Source organism: Mustela nigripes, chromosome 13 (assembly GCF_022355385.1).
Source record: "Mustela nigripes isolate SB6536 chromosome 13, MUSNIG.SB6536, whole genome shotgun sequence".
Classification (NCBI taxonomy): Eukaryota; Metazoa; Chordata; class Mammalia; order Carnivora; family Mustelidae; genus Mustela; species Mustela nigripes.
Window position 1 is genome coordinate 70,983,561 of NC_081569.1, and position 22,949 is coordinate 71,006,509.

At 39.2% G+C, this 22,949-nt stretch overlaps 1 pseudogene; it reads right to left on the reverse strand.

Moving 5' to 3' along the window:
* Positions 1–8,033: 8,033 nt before the first annotated feature.
* On the reverse strand, positions 8,034–15,229 carry LOC131999371 (tubulin alpha chain-like; annotated as a pseudogene).
* Between the last annotated feature and the right edge of the window lie 7,720 nt (positions 15,230–22,949).

Consider the following 22,949-nt stretch of genomic DNA (forward strand, 5'->3'; position numbering starts at 1 on the left):
TTTGTCAGGTGTCAGGGGCATTATTAAACTGGGACCACTTATTAAATTCCTTGGTATGAGGTTCCCATAACTAAATGCGTAGTAGAAATTTGAGCCTCAAGCCCATCTGTGAGCTGGTTTTTGGTTAAAAATTGTCAGAAGATACTATTATTATTGTTGTTGTCACAACTTTTACTTTCTATGTGGAAATGTGGTGAAAGCAAGTTTTCATATTGTCTCACTTTGTTCCAAGTACATTTTATCTAGCTGTTATTATGAGTCCGTAACACTTTCAAGTATACTGACTTTAGGTGGAGTTTTCAGCTCCAACTTTGCAGGGGTAGAAGTAGAGTCTTCCATTCCACGTAGTCCTGCCAACCTCCAGATTCTATGTTCTAGCTAACTGCATTTGCCATCAGGATAACATCTAGTCCCTTAACATCCTGGTTTCTGGATCTATTCACTTAACATATTGGTTTCAACTCTCTTTTAAGTATTCCCCTCACTTTTTAATGAGCTCAGCAATGCATAAGCATATGTGTTAAAGTTTATACATCATCTAGGGGTTTTACAGAGAGAAGACTTTTCAAAATATTCAGTCTAACATACTTTCAGAAACTGAAGTCTGCTTGTTTTTTTATGTATCAATTTACAGATTCATTGTCTCTTCAAATATGAGGGTATTGATTAGATTTTTTAAGGTTTTCTCTGTCCTCTAAGTTATTTTTTTCCCAAGGGCTATGTGTCTTGTGTTTATTTTTGTATCTTTCTAACATTCTAGGGGAGTTCCTCAAATGTCTGGTGACCTTAGCTTGTTTACTTATATTTAAATTGAGATAACAAAAAGTCTGATTGAGGCTTTGCGTTATATACCAACAGAACTATTTAACTGTTGTATAATAAGATGCAGAACAGTAGCAGGGGGAGCCCTAAAAAAACAAAAAACAAACAAACAAACAAAAACCCACTAAGAAACTCCTGAAGATCTTCTCTTGAAACCTTCTTAAGAATTTCTTAAGAGAGGGAGCTTGTGACATCCATGTCTATGGGGTAGATGCCTGACTGTCTTGAAGGTGCTCCATAAAAGTGCAAAGGAGGAATTGGAGGCAGTGAGTCATCATTTCTGTGACCAAATTTCAATTAATTATCTTTTTTTTTTCATTCCACATCTTACTCTGGCTCTTAGCTTCGTTATTTTTGGTGTTTCTGAGACTCAGCCTTTCTGTGGTTTTGTCAGACTGTTGGTATCTTTCTTAGCTGTAAAACTCTGTGCTTATTCTGGGCTATGACTTTCTTCTCCTGTGCCAACAGATACCACTTCACCATCTGCTTAGCTTGTGAAAACTTTTTTCTCCAGTGACAAACTCTTCCATTTTCTTAGTTGTTAAGATTTTATTTTTCCCCTTTATTATTTTATAGTGAGATTTCTGAAGGAAGAGGCTATAAGTTCACAGGATCAATCCAGTTTTTTTTAAAACTAGAATTTTAATGTAACTGAATTCTGATTATAATAGTTGGATGGAGCATCTTATTCTATTCAGGTATTCGGGTGCTGTAACAAAACACCATAGACTGGGTATGAAAAACAGAAATTTGTTGCTCACAGTTCTAGAGGCTTAAGTCCAAGATCAAGGTACTGGCAGATTCAGTGACTAGTAGGGGCTTGCTTCCTAGTTCGTAGATGTTGGTCTTCTTACTATATCTTCATTTGGAAAAAGGGGCAAGGGAGCTCTCTTGGGCCTCCTTTATAAGGGTAATCCGTTCCATAAGGACTCCATCCTCATGAACTAACCACTTTCCAAAGACCTCATCCCTGAATACCATCACTTCAGGGATTAGATCTTAAAATGTGAATTTTGGAGGGACACGATATTCAGTTCATTGCATAGTCTTCCCAGTTCAGGTAGCTATATATCTGGGAATATGTGAAAGGGTTCCACAGCTGAGGTACACTGAAGTTGAGAAGAAAACATGTTGGAAATAGGTGACTTCATGCTTTCAAGATAGATTCTGTAACAATTAAGAACATTGGCTCTGAAGTCAGGAAGATCCAGGGTCAAACCCTAGCACTGTCACTTAATAGTTTGTTCTGCATGACCTTAGGTAAGTCACTTCACCTCTCTGAGCCTTAATTTCTTCATCTTTAAAAAGGATACACTCATAGTTACCTTCTAGACTAGAGGGAAGAATTAAACATCACATAGTGAACATAGAGCAAGGGCTACTCCTATAATTACTATAACCTGTAATAAGAGCTATATATGGTTTGTGCCACATGGTCATATACAATCTTATCTATGAAGCCTTATCCCTTAGATGTCACTTTTGCATGTGCTCAGACTTTAGCTGAGAAATTCATATTAATTTCCATAGGAGGTCATTTTCCTTTCAGTACATTCTGAAAGATGTAAGGCTGTCTGCCTCTTGAATCTTAAAGTCTCTGTCCATGTGTATTGGTCACCAGGTCCTCTGAAATATAGTCAGCATTCTTTCATACATTGTGATGGAAAAGAGCTAAAAGACTTCCGGGAGTTCAAGTAAAGATGTTTATCCACCATTGTACAGGACCATGATAATCCTTACTTAACAAGCCTGTGAGGTCCCGGTAGAGACTTATGAAATGAAAAAGTTGAGATGCAGAGAATTTAAGTTGTGTACCTTGTGCCTTTAGATTAGAAATTTCACCTTATTCTGGCCCTCCCATGGTGGTTGCGGGAAGGAATGTCTCCAGTTTAAGTCAGACTCTCCTTTTCCCCCTGCAGTTTCCAGCCATATTTCCTACACTTTGGCTTTGTGACTGTGATGGATTTGCTGAAAACTGGGTGGCTGGAAAGGAGAGGAATACAAGATGTATGCAAATCTCTAAGAGCACAAACAATGATTGATAGAAGTTGTTCTAATACGTGAATTAGCTGTAAATATATTTTTGTGATTCGATTTAGGTTGGAGGATTTAATCTTAGAGGTTCCAAGTAATGAGGCATTAACTTCACTGCTGTTTTTTTCAAACTACCGCAAAATATAAGCACATGTCAAAAAATGAATCAGAGGATGATAGTTGTTTTATGGGTGGTATTTTAAATGTCATTATTGCCATTGCAAACCCAAGCAAAATGAATCGGGCCATTTTAGCAAAATCCCCAGTGAGCAATAGAGTCCATTCAGAGGTAAGGCTCACATCTAGGTAGGTTTGTCCACAGCTGCTTGAATGGGGCCTAAGGCTCTGTGGGTCTTCTTTCCCAGATTGAGGAGGGCTCTTCTGGGTTAAGATTTATGATTTAGCCATTCACAGTGTTAGCTCATAAAAGAAACTGGAAAATTTATCTTTAGGATCTAGAGTATTCTTACACCTTTTTCTTTAAGGGAGTTATCAGCTCTGCTCTTCCAAGAGTCAACTTAAACTTCTTTTATTACCATCCCTCCTTGACTTCATTTCTGGGTTTTCTCTCTTTTTCTTTGACCAGTTCTATGCAAATTTGTGACCTGGTCTTACGCTCTTTCTCTGGTTCTGACCTTGCACTCCCACAGGCTCCTGCTCCTACTAAGTACCTTGAACCTTCCACTAAAACCTCAGACAACAGATTTCCCCAACGCAGCCCGGCTCAGCAATCCTGCCACAAACTCCATCCTCCATCTGTTCGAGTAAGGAGAACAGCATAGAAGAGCCCTCTTCTTCTCTGTGGCTCAGTATTCAGCCAGTCCCTTCTTCCTTCTCCATACATATGTTGTCCTCAGAACTGCCATTTTTTTTTTCAGTTTCACATGAAAAGTTTTAAAAACTTTTTAGCCACCAAGAACACTACTTACTACACCCCCTTCCACAGATGCCATGTTTTGAAAGATTTTTTAATCTACCAAGTTCTATTAATTCATTTTCAGATTTATTAATCAGATACCCAAATGCAAATCAGATTTTTGTTGCAATTGTTGTGATAAGAACACTTAGCATGACATCTACCCACTTAATTTAAAAATTTTCAAGTGTACAGGATAGTTATTAACTATAGATACAAGATGGTACAACAGAGCTCTAGAGCTTATTTATCTTACTTGACTGAAATTTAATGTCTATTAGACTCCCTATTTCCCCCTCTTCCCAGCTGCCAGAAACCACCATTCCACTTCTCGAGTCTATGAATTTGAGTATTTGGATACCTCCTAAATGGAATCATGTAGTATTTGTCTTTCTGTGATGGGCTTATTTCACTTAGTATAATGTCTTTAAGGCCCATCCATGCTGTTGCATATTGCAGAATTCCTTTCTTCTTAGAGGTTGAAGAGAATGACATTGGGCCTTTGTACCACATTTTATTTATCTATTCATCTGCCAAGGGACATTTAGGTTGTTTCTACATCTTGGTTATTGCGAACTGTCCTACGATGAGTGTAGGAGTGCTATATCTCTTCAAGATCCTGCTCCCAGTTCTTTTGAATAAATACCCAGAAGTGGGATTGCAGGATCATATGGTATATCTATTTTTAGTTTTTAGTTTTTTGAGGAACCTCCACACCATTTTCCATAGCGGCTTCACCATTTTGCATTCCCATCAGTAGTATGCTATTGTTTTGATTTCCCCACAGCCTCTCAACAGTTGTTCCCTTTTTTTGATATGAGCCCTCCTGACAGGTGTCAGGCAATATCTCACTGTGGTTTTGATTTGCATTTCCCCCATGATTAGTTGCACTGGTGGCATTGTGGTGAGCAGAGTTGCTTTCCATTCAGATTTTATCAGTACAAGATAAGCAGGTTTACCACACAGACTTGATATCCTCATGCCAGCCAAAAACAAAGAAACTTAAATTGTAGTTAGCCTTTGTAGCCTTACTAATATTTTCTGTTCAACACTTCTGTATTAGAATCTTTACTCATAAATTGCAACTACTGATTATTGCTTTTCATCAGCGGGAGTTAATCTGAACAGGGAAAAAAGTTTCAAGCTCAAGAAATAAAACTCAAAAGGGAAAATCGTGCAGTTGCTAATGAAAGGTATCTAAGGACATTTGGAACTTCTTGGACATCTGAAATAATTCTTATGAAGTTAGACCTTTATGAGCTAAAAATAGAAAGTACATCTAAGAGAAATCTAATAGAGGAAATTTCAGGGAGAGCATTGGACATTGTAAAATGTCAGTGACATCCCTGGCGTGGTCATATTTCCAACAGTATGACTAAAGCCAGGTAAATGGAATAAGTGATTAAAGAAGAGGGTGATAATGAATAGAGATTCTGTTTAATTGGTGTGCGAAGGTATGCATCATCTGATTCTAATATGAAGCCAGGGTTGAAAACCCCTGCCTGTAATTAGTCTTTGTGCCATTGGTTCTCAAACTTTAAGGTACATCAGAATCACTTGGAGGGTTTGTTAGGCTACAAATTACCCCACCCCAGAGTTTCTGACTCAGCAGGACTGGGGTAGGAACTAACCATGCATTTCCAGCAGGCTCCCAGGCAATGTTAATGCTACTTGTCTGGGAGCTACACCTTGGAAATCTAAGGTAGTTATTTTCGTACTGTCCCCCAGTAGACTGCAAGCCCTGTGAAAGATATGACCCTTGTCTTGGCCAGTTGGTAATATCGTGTCTGGCACATACTGAACATTTAAGAGATATTGTCTAATAGATCAGTACATTACATTTCTGACGCAAATCAGAAATGATTTTAGTTTGAGGATGGCAAACCACAAGTTCCAAAGCTCAGTTATTCCCATGATGGTCTCAACCCAGATTTTCTAGTCCTGGAAGGCTAGTCACTGTGCTGGCATCACTCCCACCAAGGTTTTCAGGTTGAATCTCCTTACCTAGGGACTTAGCCTAAAAGCCTATAAGCTCATCTGTTTTCATCAAGTACACTGTACTTTCCAATCTTGAGGCATCAAAGATAGTTCTCTCTGCATTAGTTTGTTGTTTTTTTCCTGAATACTCATTTTGGGCAAATTATTCATATCTTAGATTTTTATTAATTAATTAGAAAATGAAATTTTGCAACATACTAACAATGGGAAAAAATATCCTGATTTTAAATAATGAAGTTTTGCAGATTAAGGATATCATAAACATTTCTGCTTTCCTCTTTACCAGGGTCAATAAACACATTTTTAGTAGTTAACTGAAATCTTTATTTAGGAAAGCATTACTAACCATGCAGCATCTGTGTCCTATATTCAGGGAACACATGGATGAACAAAATACAGCCCTGGCCCTCCAGAGGCCCACAGGCCACTGAGCCCAAGGCAGCTTGGTGATGGCCAGAGGTAGTTATCAGTCCCCTATGTGGTCCAGAGTGGCATGAAGGAGAGGCCGTGGTCCAGTTTGGGACAGAGGTGGAGCCGGACCTGGGGTAGTGGTGTCAACCCTTAGAAAGGAGACGTTCACTTGGTGAATCCTTCTGAGGTTGCTTTTAATAAAGAAAAAAGAAAAAAGGTGCCTCTTAGGACCCAAATACTGAGTAAATTCAATTTCATAATACAGGGAACAAATAGGCTTCCTTGATAAGGTTAACTATTGTTTATAAGAGGGAAAAGTGAGATTCTGGGATTCACGGGAATTTTGTTGGTTAGTTGGTGCCTGTATCCCATTCCCCCAACTACCACACAAACCTGTGCCCCCTATACCTATATGCAAACATGCACCCATCAAATATTTTATCATTTTATAAGTGAATCCTTTGTTGGCTCTGCTGTATGTCTCGGTGTCTGCCACTCTGATTCCCCAGCAGACATTAAGGATAAGGAAGCAATTACACTCTTGAAAAAGCACATTCATGAACATTTTGCATGTCCATTTGAACCCTTTCCCATAGCAAGTATTGCCTGTGGCTGCCTCTAGATAGGGAGGCCATTTAAAAGCCATTTGTGTGTGTGTGTGTGTGTGTGTGTGTGTGTGTGTGTGTGTGTGTACAGTTGCAGGTTCAGAGAGCATTTATACATTTAGAATCCTTTCTTACTTTGCCTTCTGTTAAAACAAAAATTATAATACTTAATCTTTAAGTGTGGAGCCTTACTTTTGAAAAAAGATTTATTGACCCACAAATATAACTCCTTGGGTTTTCATGGCTTGCAGAGAATACATTCTCTTATAAAACAAGTTCTTTTGAAAAAAAAAAAAACAAAACAAACCTCATTGATTTTTAGATGGGCTTTGTGGTGAGGGTGTGCACATTGATTTCTATTCAGGAATACTTCTGGAGTTCTTTTTTGTTGGGACAGTGTGCTTGTCTTACTACAGAGCTATGGTGAGATAATTTTAATCTAAACAGGATATTTTTTCTTAACTATTGAGCATGTTTTAGATTTTGTCTTTCTGAATCATTTTTAGTCTTAAATGAAAAGAAGATGTGCATTTCTACTCTACTTGATTTTCAGGCCAAGTACTTTACTTTGCACATCTTTTTCTCATCAGGAACTATACTTGAAAAGAAGCACCTTTTTTTTCTTGTTTCTCTGTGTCTGTGGAACTTCTGTATTATGCTATACATCTGTAATATCTTTGTAGAGGCCCTATTTGGGCTTGGCTTTCATTCCCCAAAGCACTCCACTTTAAAATAATTGTCCACTTAACCCTCTGGACAAAATCATGAGCTACAATATTCATAGCTTAAAATGTTAATTTAACTCAAGAACAAGATATGAGAAGGGATAAAAATGCAGGATGAGCAGAGACAACATCTTACACATTTTATCTGGAGTAGTACAATGGAGGAGAATAATTTTATCTCTGCCCAAGAGTTGTTTTGAGGATTAAATTAATTAATACACATAAAGCAATTATAAGAGTACCCAACTCTATATGTGTTCAATAAATGTTAGCTAGTATTATTATTATCCGAAAAAATAAAACATGAAACTTAAAATAGCATTGACACCCAGTATTTTGTGGTGGAGGAATCTGGTCGAATATTATAAATATCTAATTCTACGTTTACTTCAAGTTCCCTACTCCTTTACCTTTTAATCGTTCATCATTCCAGATGATGTCTTTCTACATGGAAGTCGATGTATTTCCACATGGGAGAAAAAAAAACAAAACAAAAAACCAGCCTCTCCCTCTCCTAATCGCCTACTTCATGAAGGAGATGGTGACCTGAAAGGCACTCACAGAACAGGTAATAATAATAGTAACAACCACAACAGCATCAAAACCCGTTCCTCAGGCCATCATTTTCTAAGTCTGGGTTTGTTGTTGAGTGGCCACTGGTTCATCAGTCAGAGGGCTCGAGGTGTGGGGCTCCATAAGCAGCTCTCCCTCCAACAGTATGACTCTCTGCTAATTGGAATGAGAAGTTAATCTCTCTCCAACTGAACCCAGCTGAGTCTCTGAGAGCCGTGATGTATTTAAAAGATCTCTGGCCGTCCGGGGCATGTGGCACTAACCGGATTTAGCTCATTAGCAAATCCGCAAGGCCCTGCTGACACTGCACGTGGAATAAAATACATGAGGCCAGCCCGTGCCCTGTGGGCACCTACAGCATGACTACATAATAAAAAGGCATTTATTAATAATCTCATTGGTCACACAATACAAAGGAAGGCAACAAGAAGTCAAATGCTGTCATTTGTCGTGACTAGAAAAGCATAATTAAAATAAGTGTCATGTGATTAACCTTTGAAAAATTAATCTGGTATGAAAAGGCACAAAAACAAGGAAGTTAGACTCTTAAAATTAATTTAATACAATGGGCAGCTGTTGTATACACTTGGTTCAAATTCCATGTGCTTGTGAAAGGTTAGAGCCATTTATAGCAAAGAGCAATTAATGAATTTAGCCATAGAATATCTATTACTAAGGACAATAGCGAGCCGATTAGTGTGTCTAGTGGTAAACAGGGTAGAATCTTGGTGTCCTTCATCTGGGTTTGAATGCGAATTCTTCCATTGACCAGCTATGTATCCTGGGGCAACGTTCTCAACTTTTTAGGAACTCAGTTTCCACGTCTCTAAAATGGGGATATAGATATATCTTATGTGATTTTTGTGATGATTAAAGAAAATCACATATATAAAGCTCTCAGCATAGAGTTGGGCACATTGTTAAGTGCTCAAAAAATATTAGTGATGATAAAAAGCACTTCAGTCCTTGATAGGCAAAAAGAAGTTTGCTCTGCACAGAAAACATGAAATGCATACTCAGCACTGTGATCTATGATGTGTCAGTGCTGGTCAATGGAGTTTTTTTCAGGGTTTTGCTGGCAGTGATCTTATCTTGTGATTTAATGTCAAGACTGGCACATCGGTAATCCTAAGGGATGTTACAGGCTGCGGCAGGACATGTTTCCTGAATGTTAGAGAATAACATTTATACACTTGGTCTAGGCCCCAGAACACTCAACTCAAATCCTACAGGGGTCAGGCAGGACCTGCTTTGGTCAGGAAGTTTGGGGAGGGGAGTTTGGGGGTGGGAAGTATGCAGAGAAGAGGCCAACATTTACTCCTGAGTAGAGGCAACCTCAACTCAGATAAGGGCACTTTTTGCCATATGAAAAAGTAAGTCCAATGTTGCCAGATTTTCCAGTTTTTACAAGGGATGGTAGAAATACTGATTTTTATGGGAAATGTTCTATTTTCAAAAACACTGTTCGTCACGTGCAGACCTTCATCTGGGGCTGGGACTAAGTAAGACAAATGAGGCACTGGTTTCAGGTGCAACATGTAAGGGAGTGATCAAAAGTCAAAAGTGATCAAGAGTCATAATAGCTTTTTTTTAAAAAAAAGATGAATAATATCTTAATGTAATATTTAAAAAATAAAAATTAAAGCAAAAAATTCATAGTGAAGAAAATATCAAAATCTTGAAGACAGGCTTAGTATTACTTATGTTCCTTACTTTTCCTTCTGCCTCAGGCTCTGACTTAGCTCTGAGCAGCATTGCCTTCAACCTCTGTCTTGACTCTAACACATTGTTGGCACCCTAATGCCAGGGTGAGTGCCGGCTTTGTACTAGACCGATTCGTTGAACAACCCGGCTACTGTTATCAATTAGTGTTATGGATATACTCAACTCAACACTTTATTTAATAATAAAAAAAAATAAACTCTTTATTTAATAATAAAATCTCACTAAAATCACCTCAGGAGGAACTAATGAAAAGTCAGAATTAATCTATGTGCAAACCAGAAGATTCTCATGCTTTCTAATATAGTTATCCAAAACATATTCTGCTAGCAAATGGTTTCAAATAGATGCCCCACTTTTATGAACAAAAGAGAAGAAATTTAAAAATAGGCAGTAATGGGACTCCTGGGTGGCTCAGTATATTAAGCATTTGCCTTCAATTCAGGTCATGATCCCAGGATTCTGGGGTCAAGACCCATGTCGGGCTCCCTGCTTAGTAAGGAGCCTGCTTCTCTCTCTCCCTTTGTGGTTCCTCCTGCTTGTGCTCTCTGTGTGTCAAATAAATAGGTAAAATCTTTTTTAAAATAAGCAGTAAGACAGGCATTCCTGAGTCAAAACCTCTTTGAGAACATAGGCAACATTTTCACTTCTCACCTTTCATCCTATTCTTACAAGGCCTGGAACTCCCAGAAGACTAGGAATTATTATAATACAGCATGACGGTGAGAATGCAGGCTTTGAAGCCAGCCAGACCTGCGTTGAAATGCTGATTCTCCCCTACTGTGATACCTTGGACAAAGGTATTATCAATTTTCTTATCTGTAAAATAGGACCATCTCATAAGTTTGTCATATAGACGGAAGCCAATAACATGTCACGTTATCTATTTTTTTCCAATTTTTATTTAAATTCTAGTTAACATATAGTATAATATTTGTTTCAGAAGTAGAATTTAGGGGCTCCTGAGTGGCTCAGCAGGTTAGGTCTCTGCCTTCAGCTCAGGTCATGATCTCAGGGTCCTGGGATCAAGCCCCGAGTCAAGCTCTCTGCTTAGCAGGGAGCCTGCCTCACCCCTCTCTCTGTCTGCCTCTCTGCCTACTTGTGATCTCTATCTGTCAAATAAATAAATAAAATTAAAAAAAAAAAAAGAGAGTAGAATTTAGTGGTTCATCACTTACATACAACACCCTGAGGGTGCCCGTCGTAGCAAGTGCCCTCCTTGTCACCTTTGTCACTCTTGGCCTGGCCACATAGGCACTTGGCGTTTGGCAGTTGTTACTGTCATTTTGTATATTCTTTCTAAACCATGCCCTGCCAACAACCTTAAAAACACATACTTAACTTAAGTTAAATATGTTCTTTATTATGATATTAATTTGCTTATTCATCTTTTCTTCAAAAATAGCACAAATTTCAGCTTCAATTTGGGTGGAATTACCACAAATCCTAAATTCAATAAAGCCTAAATTAGAAAAATTTAACTGTCCTTGATTTAGCAAGTTTCTTTCCCATAAATTACAATGGAAAAAAGTAGTATTAAAACATTAAACTGTAAAAATAGCTAACTACAGCCTTTTGCACATTCTGGGGTGAAGAATGACCACTGACTATTCAGAGGTACAACCTACCAGACTAGTAGGGTGCTGTGCTATATAGCCCGGTAGAATTAGCAATAGAATTCAACTTTGGCGGGGCAGGGTTTTTGTTGTTGTTGTTGTTTTGGTTTTTTTGTTTGTTTGTTTGTTCTGGTGTTAAGATTTGCAATAATGGGCCCATTGTCTCTGTATAAACGAGAATGCTCCTGGGGTTAGTCACTGAGTTAGAAACTCAGTGACTCTGGTTTCAAATCCCATTCTTGCCACAGATGTGCTGAGTGACTCAGGGCAAGTTCAATTAACTTAGTCGAGCCTAAGTTTCACCTCTTGTAAATCATTTCCCACTGGGCTTTCCACTGGTGCCCTGTCATGTGCATTCAAGAAAAATGTGAAAACTTGCATTGCTTTGCTGTCTTCTGTAATACATCTTTGTTTTATATTCCTTTTCCGCCCAACTGTTCTTCTCAGAAGCTGCTAGAATTTCTCATTTAATCAGGAAAACAATTTTTTATCATCAAGGAAAATGTAAAAACTCTATGAGTTAGAACTGAATATTTATATCAGTTTCATCTGGTTAGAACTTAACTATTTCATTAATACAGAGAAATGTCACTCTTTGAACTAATGAAATGCATCCATAATAGAGCTATATTTTTAAAGGCACGCATCACAAATAGCCATATGCAGAATGCCCTTTGGAGTACATGCAAATTGCTCAGCCGCAGTCTCTCTTCCCTCTTCTATGCATCCCTCACCCAAATGAAAATTCCTATTTACCTTAAAAAGCAGGATTTAATTAGGGTGGAAAATAATTTTGATTGCTTCCCCATCCGAGGCAAATATTCCTCTATTGTCCTCTCACCTAGGTATACTTTAAGGAGGTCATAAAACCTTCAATTTAAAATGTTCGGTGCATCAGGTGGTCTTGAATACACCTTGGAGAAGAGCAGAGGATGCCTTAAAAACATTAGAAGCCAGGCAATTTTGAGGCTGTTCAGTCCCCACTGACTGTTCTCCCTGCTGCTTTTTTCCACCATGCTACCAAGTCTGGGATTCAGAGGAGCCCAAGAAAAGGGCCTTTGAAACATCCCCCCAAGTCTGGTTGTGAAAGCCCATCCCTTCTTCCCTGTGGCAGCGTTTCAAGAAGAGTTGGCAATAGCAAACAGTAGTCTTTAAAAGAAATCACTGAGCAGATCATGTCTCTGGGGCCGCCCTTTTAACTTTCCAATACAGCACCAGCAGGTTTAGCAATAAATGCTGAACCGCGAAAACAAGGCCATAGACTCTGTGAAGAGGTTGGTATTTCATCTTCTCTTCTCTCTCTTTCTCTCCCTCCTTCTTTTTCCCTCTTCCTCTTTCATTTCTCCTTCTCCCCTTCCTCCCTTGCTTCCTTTCCTACTTTTTTCAACCATCTATTAATTTATTAAAAAACTTAAGGTTAGTATTGCCAAGTAACGTATTAAGCTCTGGGAATAAAGATGAATACCTTGAGGGAACCTCTAGTTCAGGGACAGGAGGTCTTTGTGTATTAAAGAACCCTGAGAATGGAATGTTCTCTGTGACCCAGCTGAAAGGTGAAGATGATCACCTCTGCTTACCTGAGGCAGGGAACAGAAAGCAACTTCGAAGTGGCTTGTGTAAGAGTCATGAGCTCACTAGGCAAATGTAGAGGGAAAAGGACATTCCAGGCAGAGGAGGGAAGAAGTAGAAGGATGCATTGCAAGGCAGCATTGGGCACTTGGACCAATCTAAGTGGGTGGATTGTGGTTTTGGGGACAGGAGGAGTTAAAGGTGGACAGGTAAGCCAGGGACAGATGAAGGAAGACCACCCAAAAAGATTTCACAGATCTCTTTGGACCTTTATTATGGGTCAGACACAGTTCTTGGTATTTGGAACACAATCACCACTTTCAGGAAGCTCATATTATTTGATGAAAAGACAGAGAATAAAGAAATAAGCAGACTCTAATCTCTTAGACACTGATAAATGCTATTTAAAAAATAAAAGAATCATCTCTGTGCTGGATGTGGAGTCTGCTTAAGATTCTCTCTCCCTCTCCCTCTGCCCATCTTCCTCACCCAATGCCTCTCAAAGGAAAAAAAAAATATATATATATATATAATATTTCTATTTTTATATATTTTAAGTATAAATATATTTTATATATATTATATATATATATATATATATATATAAACACACACACACATTATATATATATATATATAAACAGGAACAGGCAGCAGGCTGGTTTGGACCATGGACGGTAGTTTTCCACACCCTGGTTTATTCAGGGGATTCTTTAGACTGTGGCCTTAGGCTCAAACAGAAGGAACTTGATGAGTATTTTACTTTCTTGTAAATATAAATAAGGATTTACTTTCTTATTTTTATTAAGTAGACTCTACTTCTAGCTCTGTAGTTCCTGGGTTTGTGCTTTATCAGGCAAACAGAATTGTCACACCCTATAATCACACAGGCAACATTATAGCACAGTGTCAAGAGCAGCCACAGAGATCCACACACCTGGGTTTAAATTCCTCTGCCATCCAGTGTCACTCGTCTCACAGAGCCTCAGTTTCCTCTTTGTAAGGGTTGGACGAGGCGACTTTTAAGGCTCTGTCTGGTACTAGTCTCTGTGTTCTTTCTTCATTAGCTGGAATGCTAGTGAGATTTGATCAATAGAGGCCTGAATAAAAGAGGCAGGAGTCAATGAGACGAGAAATGACACAGGTCTAACAGAGGGGACTGGCGGTGTGGACAGAGACAACAGATACATGGAGACAGTGTATGACACCAAGCACACTAATAAATGAATGAGTGAGGTTGTCAGTGTGAATGTGATTAGATGGATATGAGTACCATAGGATAGGAGAGTAGAAGATGATCACGAAACTATTGAGTCTGAATGACAAAGGCCTTGGCCATACTCAGATTTGATGAAGGACAGGGAATAGAAGGATGTGGACCCCAACATGGTGACTTAAAGGAAATCCTAAAGTTGGGCTAAAGGAGTCTGGTTGAGGATATTCAGATAGGGCCACATCCACTACCTACAGTTGGCCTCTACTTTGCCCCACCTGATTCCATCTGGTATATAACTTCCAGATAAATATTCCCCAGCATGTAGCTTTTACCCTGTTATTTGACTGCTCAGGAAACTGTGACTCCTTATCACCTATCTCCTTGTACCAGCATTCTAGATCACTGATAACCTAACCCACTTGAACTTTTAGGTCTCATGCTTGTCTTAAATCTCTGTACAAATCCTGCATCCCTGGCATCTCATTGACCCCTGAGCACACCTGGGCTTTTTTACCTTCATGTCTACCTTAAATGACATGTTTTCCTTACCTGCAGTATACTTTTGCTCTTTTTATTATCTATCTGTCTGTCTAGTTCCCCCTCCAAAACTGTAGAAAACCAAGAAGCCCTGAAGAACTGTGCCCTCGTCAACCAGTTTGCGAGTATGGTCCAAAACAGGGTCAGTGATCTCCTTGCCAATGCTGTAGTGCCCGCAGGCATAGTTACTGGCAGCATCTTCCTTGCCTCTGATGAGCTGCTCAGGGTGGAAGAACTGGCAGTGGGTGCCAGTGTGGACTTCATCAATGACTGTGGGTTCCAGGTCTACGAACACTACCCTGGGCCTGTGTCTGCCAACACCTCTCTCCACTGAAGAAGGTGTTGAAGGGATCATCTCCTCCACTAGTGGTTTTGTCACTTGGCAGCTGACCATCAGGCTGGATGCCATGTTCCAGGCAGGAGAGCTCCCAGCAGGCATTGCCCATTTGGACACCAGCCTGACCAATGTGGATGGAGATGTGCATGGTTGCTAGCTTGCAGCTGCCAAGCAGATGGTGGAAAGGAAATGGAGAGTTTGTTGCTTCTTAATTGAGACTCTAAGGTGGTTGTTGTAAGAGAACCTGCCTTCATTTTAAAATGTGTCTGAAACCCCTGAATAGAAGAGGCCTCACTATTATTCTGAACTTTTCATGCTGCCAAGTCCATACTGTCTTTGTTCTGCTCCAAATTCCCCAACACCTAATGCTGTGGTCATTTATTTGGTATTTTTCACATGCTGCCTGATGCAGGAACCACACATGTGTAGCGTGTCTCCTTTACGTAAATGTGTAGCCCATGTGGATTTATATAACCTTTGGGGAACTCTGAGAATTTCGGTTCTGATTCCTACTTGGGATGACTGAATCTCCTAGGGAGGGTACCAGCTAACCAGAGGGAATAGTTAGGGAAAGGAAAGAATTAGCACTGCCTGAACACCAGCTATGCATCAAGCATGAGTTTGATACCTTGGAAACAGCATATCACTTTGCTTTGCAACAGCTCTGCCAAGTAAGTTATATATATCCTATTTTCCTAGGTGAGAAAATTCACTGAGCAAAGTTAGGTAAAAGGGCTAGCATTGCAAGGCCACTAGCTGGTAGGTCTGGAGTTAGGCTCAGAAGGCTGTGGGTGGAGGAAAGGCAGCGCTGCATACAAATTTGGAGGCAGGCCAGCCCTGCCCTGTTATTTTGGAGATTAAATGTGAAGATGTTTAATCATGCCTGGCACAGAGTAGGTGTTTAACAAATTGTGGCTTTTATTATTGAATCACATTTAGAAGATAAAGTATTTTAATTTCCTCTTTGAATGTCCCATATTACTTAGCAAATATATGACTTAATATTTGTAATATAATTGATATAAGAGCCATTTGATCTACATTTTGCCAAGCAATTGGTTTGCCTTAAAAAAAAAAAAAAAAAAAGGATAGATATGCTATGCTGTCTCCATGTCCTCACACAGAAGACCAAATTCAAGTCCTAGAATATGTGGTGTCTCATGTAGTCTATGATAAGCACTCTAAGGGCTGTGTTTATCTTCATTACTGCCACACTGGCGCATAGGTGCTTAATAAAAACATGTTCCCTAATTCTGGTGAATAAATGGCTGTGTTTAGGTAGTACCATTAGGAATCCTGTCATTCCTTTGAGCACATTTACTCTTATTCTGATGATTTTACTGAATTGGATCTAGATTCATCATCAGGACTTTTTTGTTGTTGTTGTTGATTTTTTTTTTTTTTGACTCCTGGGTTTTTGGGCTGTGTTCCTGGAGAATATGATATCAGTGAAGGCTGGAGATAGCACATATCTAGATGGTGATTACCAACCTTTACCCCAACACCTGGCCATAGGGACTCCCTTTCCTTTAACAGGCACTCAAAATGGACTTGAGGGAAATTTCCTTGAGGCTGACTAACCGTGGGTGGCAATGTCACTCTTTCACTCAATGCTAATCACAAATCTCCTGAAGACAATGTTCATTGGAAGGGGGGCAACCACTATTACTCATGTCTGCACGGTGTTTGAAAAGCAAAGGAAAGAGAAGGTAGAGGGTAAGTTGAGGGACCATAGGTCCCACAGGCCACTCTGCCAAAGAAGGCCTCGGACATTGCTAAGTGCTTGTCATGAAGAGACTCTGAGTCTACATTTTCTGTTTTAAGGCTGGAAGTACTCTTCATGAATGAGGTACCTCGAGGATACCCTCACCCCTTCTTACTATAACTATCCAAACTCCACCCCTTGTCTTAACCTCTGAGGAATTTAAAGTTCTTTTGGACTTTCTAACATTCCATACAGGGCCTGATATCAGACTTAATAAAAGACAGGTCTCAGAGATACCAGGATGGCAAATGCTACTCTTTGTCAGACAACTCACCGTGTTAGAGGGAAAGCAGGCAGGGCCCATGAAATGGACCTTCTGTAGCTATAGGCTGGGACCAGCCAGTTCCTTGCTTATGTCTGGCTCTAACTCTCTAGCACTACTCTTGTTTTTCTGAGCCAAGAAGGCCGCCTTTCCTAGCCTAGCTTTCCTAACCAACAAGCCCTCAGCAAGGCACCACCTCAGATTCGGATTAATGTTTTGTTACAGACTGTGGGAAATACTAACCTAGAAGGGTTGCAAACAAAATGTGATTTTTTAAAAAATTGCTTTGAAAAAATTAACCTGGTAAAAATAATATTTAAAAATTTAGGGGGGAACCTACTTAATTCTTGGGATTATAAAGAAGATATGAAAAAGTCCTAGAAACATCAATAAAAATTTGGTTAGATATTATCATTATTTGACACACAAAAATATTCTAATTAAAAATTTTCATGTATTAAATTTAACATTAATAAAAATAATATATTGTTCTCAATAGTTTAGATATTTCTACAGTGATAGAAGTTTTATTTATGTTTCTTATTTGTTTTATTTTTTGTTTTCTCATTATGACATACACTGAGGATAATGGGCAGATTTTTTTTTGTGACACAATATACATAACATAGAAGTTACCATTTTAGTTATTTTCAAATATACAGTTTAGCAGTATTGAACGGAGCTTTTCTTTCTTTCTTTTTTTTTTCAAAGATCTTATTTATTTATTAAAGAGATAGAGAGAGAGCACAAGTAGGCAGAGAGGTGGGCAGAGAGAGAGGGAGAAGCAGGCTCTCCTCTGAGCAGGGAGCCTGATGCGGGGCTCGATCCCAGGACACCGGGATCATGACCTGGGCTGAAGGCAGCCGCTTAACCGACTGAGCCACCCAGGCGCCCTGATTTTTTTCTCTTTTATTTTTTGTGTGCCCTCTGCCTATATTCCCCTTGCTAATTTATATTTACTTTGAATAGGTGTTCAAAGATATTTAGATGTTTTGATGTCATGCAGATACCCACCTTTGAGTAAGCTCCTAAACGTAAACCAGCTGATGTGCTAAGTTTTTCCTAAGTGTTGTCTCACTTAATCCTTGCTGCTAGCAACCCTCTGAGGAAGGCATTATTAATATTCCCACTTTACAGAGGGGGAAAGTGAGGGTCAGAGAGGTTGTATTGCTTGTTTAGAGTCACAGGGCTAGTAAGAGAAGCCACAGGGAAGAGTTTTATCTGTTGCAGAGGCTGGATGGTAAAACAACAGTATTACTGTCTCTGTGGGTTTGATTGATCCACTTTGCTGAAGACAAAATTAATGCGCATCCTAAATCTGTGCTTATACATTTTGAAGTTTGCCATTGCAAAAGAAGTCTGAACAAATATAACAAACAGAGCCTCAATGCCTCTCACAATTTGTGTTGGGTCTCCCCAGAGACTATGAGTAACTGTCACAATCGAATATACCCAGTGATCACGTAGAACTGTTTTTATTTAGCTCCATAGATTTCTCATTTGCATACAATGGAGGGGATGAGCATTCATCTACTATCCTGTGAATGTTATAGCTAGAATTCAAACTCTGTAACCAAGATGAGTGCAAAGTCTGACTCCTAGGTGTTTAATTACTACTTAACTTCTTTCAGCCTCAGTTTCCCAGTCTTTACTATGGGGATGAAAGGATCAAATTGTGTTGATTAACCGAATTGCCAAGTATATTGCTAAAATCGAAATACAGTTTCCCATTTATGATGGTTCAATTTATTATTTTTTGACTTCACAATAGTAGGGAAGTGATACACATACTTCAAATTAGGAATTTTGATCTTTTCCTGAGGTACTGCATTTCCTGCAAAATGCAGTACGATATTGTTTCCTGGTGCTAGGAGTGGCAGTGAACCACATGTCCCACTGAGCCACGGGATAGCAGAGGTAAACAATTGACAGGCTTACGACCACTCTGCTTTTCACTTTCAGCATTCAGGATATTTAACACTTTCTTCTAAAAGAAGCTTTGTGTTAGATGCTTGTGCTGACCCGTAGGCTAAAGTAAGTGTTCTGAGCATGTTTAAGACAGGCTAAGCTATGATGTTTGGGAGGTTAGGTGTATTAAATGCATTTTTGACTTACGAATTTTCAGCTGCCAGTGGGCTTATTGGAATGTAAGCCCATTGTAAGTTGAGGAACATCTGTGTAAATTAGCTATAATTAGTCATTCATTTAGCGAATATTGACTGAATTTGTCCCGTGTGCTGGGCACAGGATTCAGTTGGCACAGATGATTAAAATGTGGCCCTAGCCCTTCAGAGTCTTGAAAGGGTAGACACAGATGAACAACAAATTATATTATGGAGGGTATTTTAGCAATCTCTACAAAATGGAAGAGCGAAGGGGGGGAGGAGAGTGCATAGACGGGAGCAGTGGGCTGAGAAGGCTTCAGGGAGATGGCTTGTTCTTAGCTAACATCTACTATATTTCTAGGCCATGCAAAACAAACTGTGCTGAATATTTACTCCAAAATGCTACTTTTTAAATTTTTAAATTTTTAATTGAAGTGTAGTTCACATATATACATATCAGATCTACAAGATAGTAATTTGATAATTATATGTATTATGAACTGCTAACAATGATAGGTGTATCACAATATTATTGAGTATATTCTCTTCGCTGCACTTTTCATCCCTGTGACTTTCTTATTTTATAACTGGAATTTTGTACCTCTTACTCCTTTTCACCCATTTCACCCGGTCTCCAGTTCCCTTGCCTTTGGTAACCATCAGTTTTTTTCTCTATATTCATGAGTCTGTTTCTTTCTTTAGTTGTTGTTTGTTTGTTCATTTGTTTTGTTTTTTAGATTCCACACATAAGTGAAATCAAATGGTATTTATCTTTCATTGTCCGGCTCACTTCACTTAACATAACACCTTCTAGGTCCATCCGTGTTGTTATGAATGGCAAGATCTCGTTCTTTTTATGGCTAATATTCCTTTGTGTACATATATCACATCTTCTCTATCCATTCATCTGTCAGTGGACATTTAGGGTGTGTCCATATCTTGGCTATTGCAAATAATATTGCAGTAAACATAGGGGTGAGTATATCTTTCTAAATTAGTGTTTTTGTTTTCTTTGGATAAATACCCAGAAATAAAATAACCAAATTGTACAGTACTTCTATGCTTAATTTTTTGAAGAAACTACATACTGTTTTCCAGAGTAGCTGTGCAATTTTACATTCCCACTAACAGGGTACAAGTGTCCCATTTTCACAAAGTCATTTCTTTGTCTTTTTTATACAAGTCATTCTGATTGGTGTGAGGTGATATCTCATGATAGCTTTGATTTGCATTTCCCTGATGATGAGTGATGTTGAACATCTATTCATATATCTGTTGGCCATCTGTATATATATCTTCTTTGGAAACATGTCTGTTCAGATCTTCTGCCTTTTTAAATCAGATTATTGTTTTTGTGGTGTTGAGTTATAGTTCTTTATGCACTTTGAATATTTACCCCTTATCAGGTATGTCATTTACAAATATCTTCTCCCATTCAGTAGGTTGCCTTTTTAAACTCTGCTGATGGTTTCCTTCGTTGTGCAAAAGTTGTTTTGTTTTGATGTAGTCCCAATAGTTTATTTTTGCTTTTGTTTCCCTTGCCTAAGGAGACAGATCTTGAAAGCTGTTGCTAAGGTTGATGTCCAAAAGATTACTGATATGTTTTTCCTTAGAAAGGTATTTATTAAAGATATTTAACAGTTATATATATATTTTTAAAACCTTTATGCTCCTTAAGTACATTATAAACAAATAGCACTTACCACCATTAAAGGAGAGAAAACAGCTTTCTGATGATCAAGGAAAGAGGTTAAACAGAACCTTCCTGCCATTGGTAGTATTCTATGGTGTGGAGAACTCATGATTATCTTTGGGTCCTGGAGAGTAGTTCAGTAGGAACTGAATCTGACATTCTGAGCTAGCTTCCTAAGTCAATATCACCATTGAAAGGAAGCCATTCATCAACCAAGTGAAGCTGCTAAAAATGGATCCCAGCCTGGGAAAAAGTCACCAAGGAAGCTTTAAATATGCCTGGTCTGTCTTGGCAAGGTTGGGTTCTTTGTGATTCAGCTTGAGGAGAGCTGAAGTCTACTGGCCAGATAAACTTCTAGCAATGTTAACCTGGCTTCTCAGGCTCCAGATCCCCAGCACCCACTTCCAGCACAGTAGAGGGAAGGGAGAAAGAAGCAGACCTCATCAGGGGAAACTGGGTAGAGATGGGGTCTGCCCTTGCTCAGCGTTCATCCTCACAGCCTGGCTAATGCCAGCCTCCCCAGAAGTGTAACTCTGTATCGAGGGGCTGGTGGTGGCCTTGCTGCCTCTCTGTCCTCCTTTCTTGCTTAGTGGCTCATCACACTTTAGTGGAGATGAACAATGTGGGGAGGGGCTAGGAGGCCAGCGGATTAGACAAAGAATGAAACAGTGCCTTGGCCAGATCCACGCCAATTATGTCTGAATAAACAAATCCATGGTATAAGCTAAGACCCTTCCTTCTCTCCCACCCCCCACCCCTGCATTTTATTTTTTATCTTGGTCTGGAAAGTTGGACATATTCCCTGTACAGTCCTGGTACCCAGATGGCCTGTTTGAGTAAGCAGTGGGGAAGAAGGTCAATAATACATCAGCATGCAGAGCCTCCACTAAGGTCAGTCCTGCATAAAATATACCGTGACAACCTGAGGGCAAGTTTAAAATGGTGCTCCACCACAGGGTAGGCGTTGGGGTGGGGGGTGGGGCTAAGGGCAGTACAGATGCTGCCTTCTCACAATTGCTGCAAAATTGACTTCTGGCCCCCCAAAATTATATTTTACTGGATTCACGTGGTAGTCCTTTAGGAAAAGTTTGCTTCACACACACAGGAGTGCTCATGATCCAAGTGAGGAGGATTTTAAGAGGGTCTGTCTTCATATATAAATACCTGTCATGTTAGAGGCTTTTTCAAAAATAGTCACATCCGATGGTCCCAAGCAGGAACATAATGGCTACTGTGGTGTCTCAAATTCTAACCCACTGGCACAGCTCAGTATTTTTGTTTTGTCTCCAGGTAAATTCTAATCAGATTTGAGTGCTGAACTAGGCAGTACTTGTAAATTTTTAGCTGTTGTAAGATTAGTATTCTTGAGTGGCATTTCTCGATTACATTTGATTATGATTATTTAACTAATAAAGATAAAAACAGATACCTATTTGTAGGGTCACTGGGGATTTTACAAGGGTTTTTTCTGCTCCTCTCTTCATTCTGAAGATTGGGGGAAAACCCAACATCACCTTCTAATGTTAAAAAAAAAAAAAAGAGAGAGAGAGAGAGAGACAGAGAGAGAAGTCCATTTCACTTTGGGAATTTATTCAAATTGGAGGCGAATACTGACACAAATATTCTTGAAGATTGATCCAGGTTGAAGCGTGTTGTGCATGGGTTTACTGTTCAACTTGCAAGTAATTTGTAAAGCCGGAGTCAGTCTTGACTATGAAACATTGTATCACTGTGATTGGAATCAATAGTTCTTGCACTGTCATTTGTCACATATTTACAAGCTTGAAAAATAGTTCATTTTGTCTCCATCCCATAACTCAAAAGATTGAATCAGAGCCCTGGAGGGATCTGCCAACAGGACACATTCATTACTGATCACCGTCTTGGTGAGGCTATAATCACAACCACACCAAAAATAGAATATAAATAAAAATTAAAGCACTACTCATTTGGTACACTCTTAAATATTTTCAGCTTCAAATATTTAAAAGTCTGCTGGGAGACTTCAATCACCTCAGTGACCTGTATCAGTGGCCACAAAGA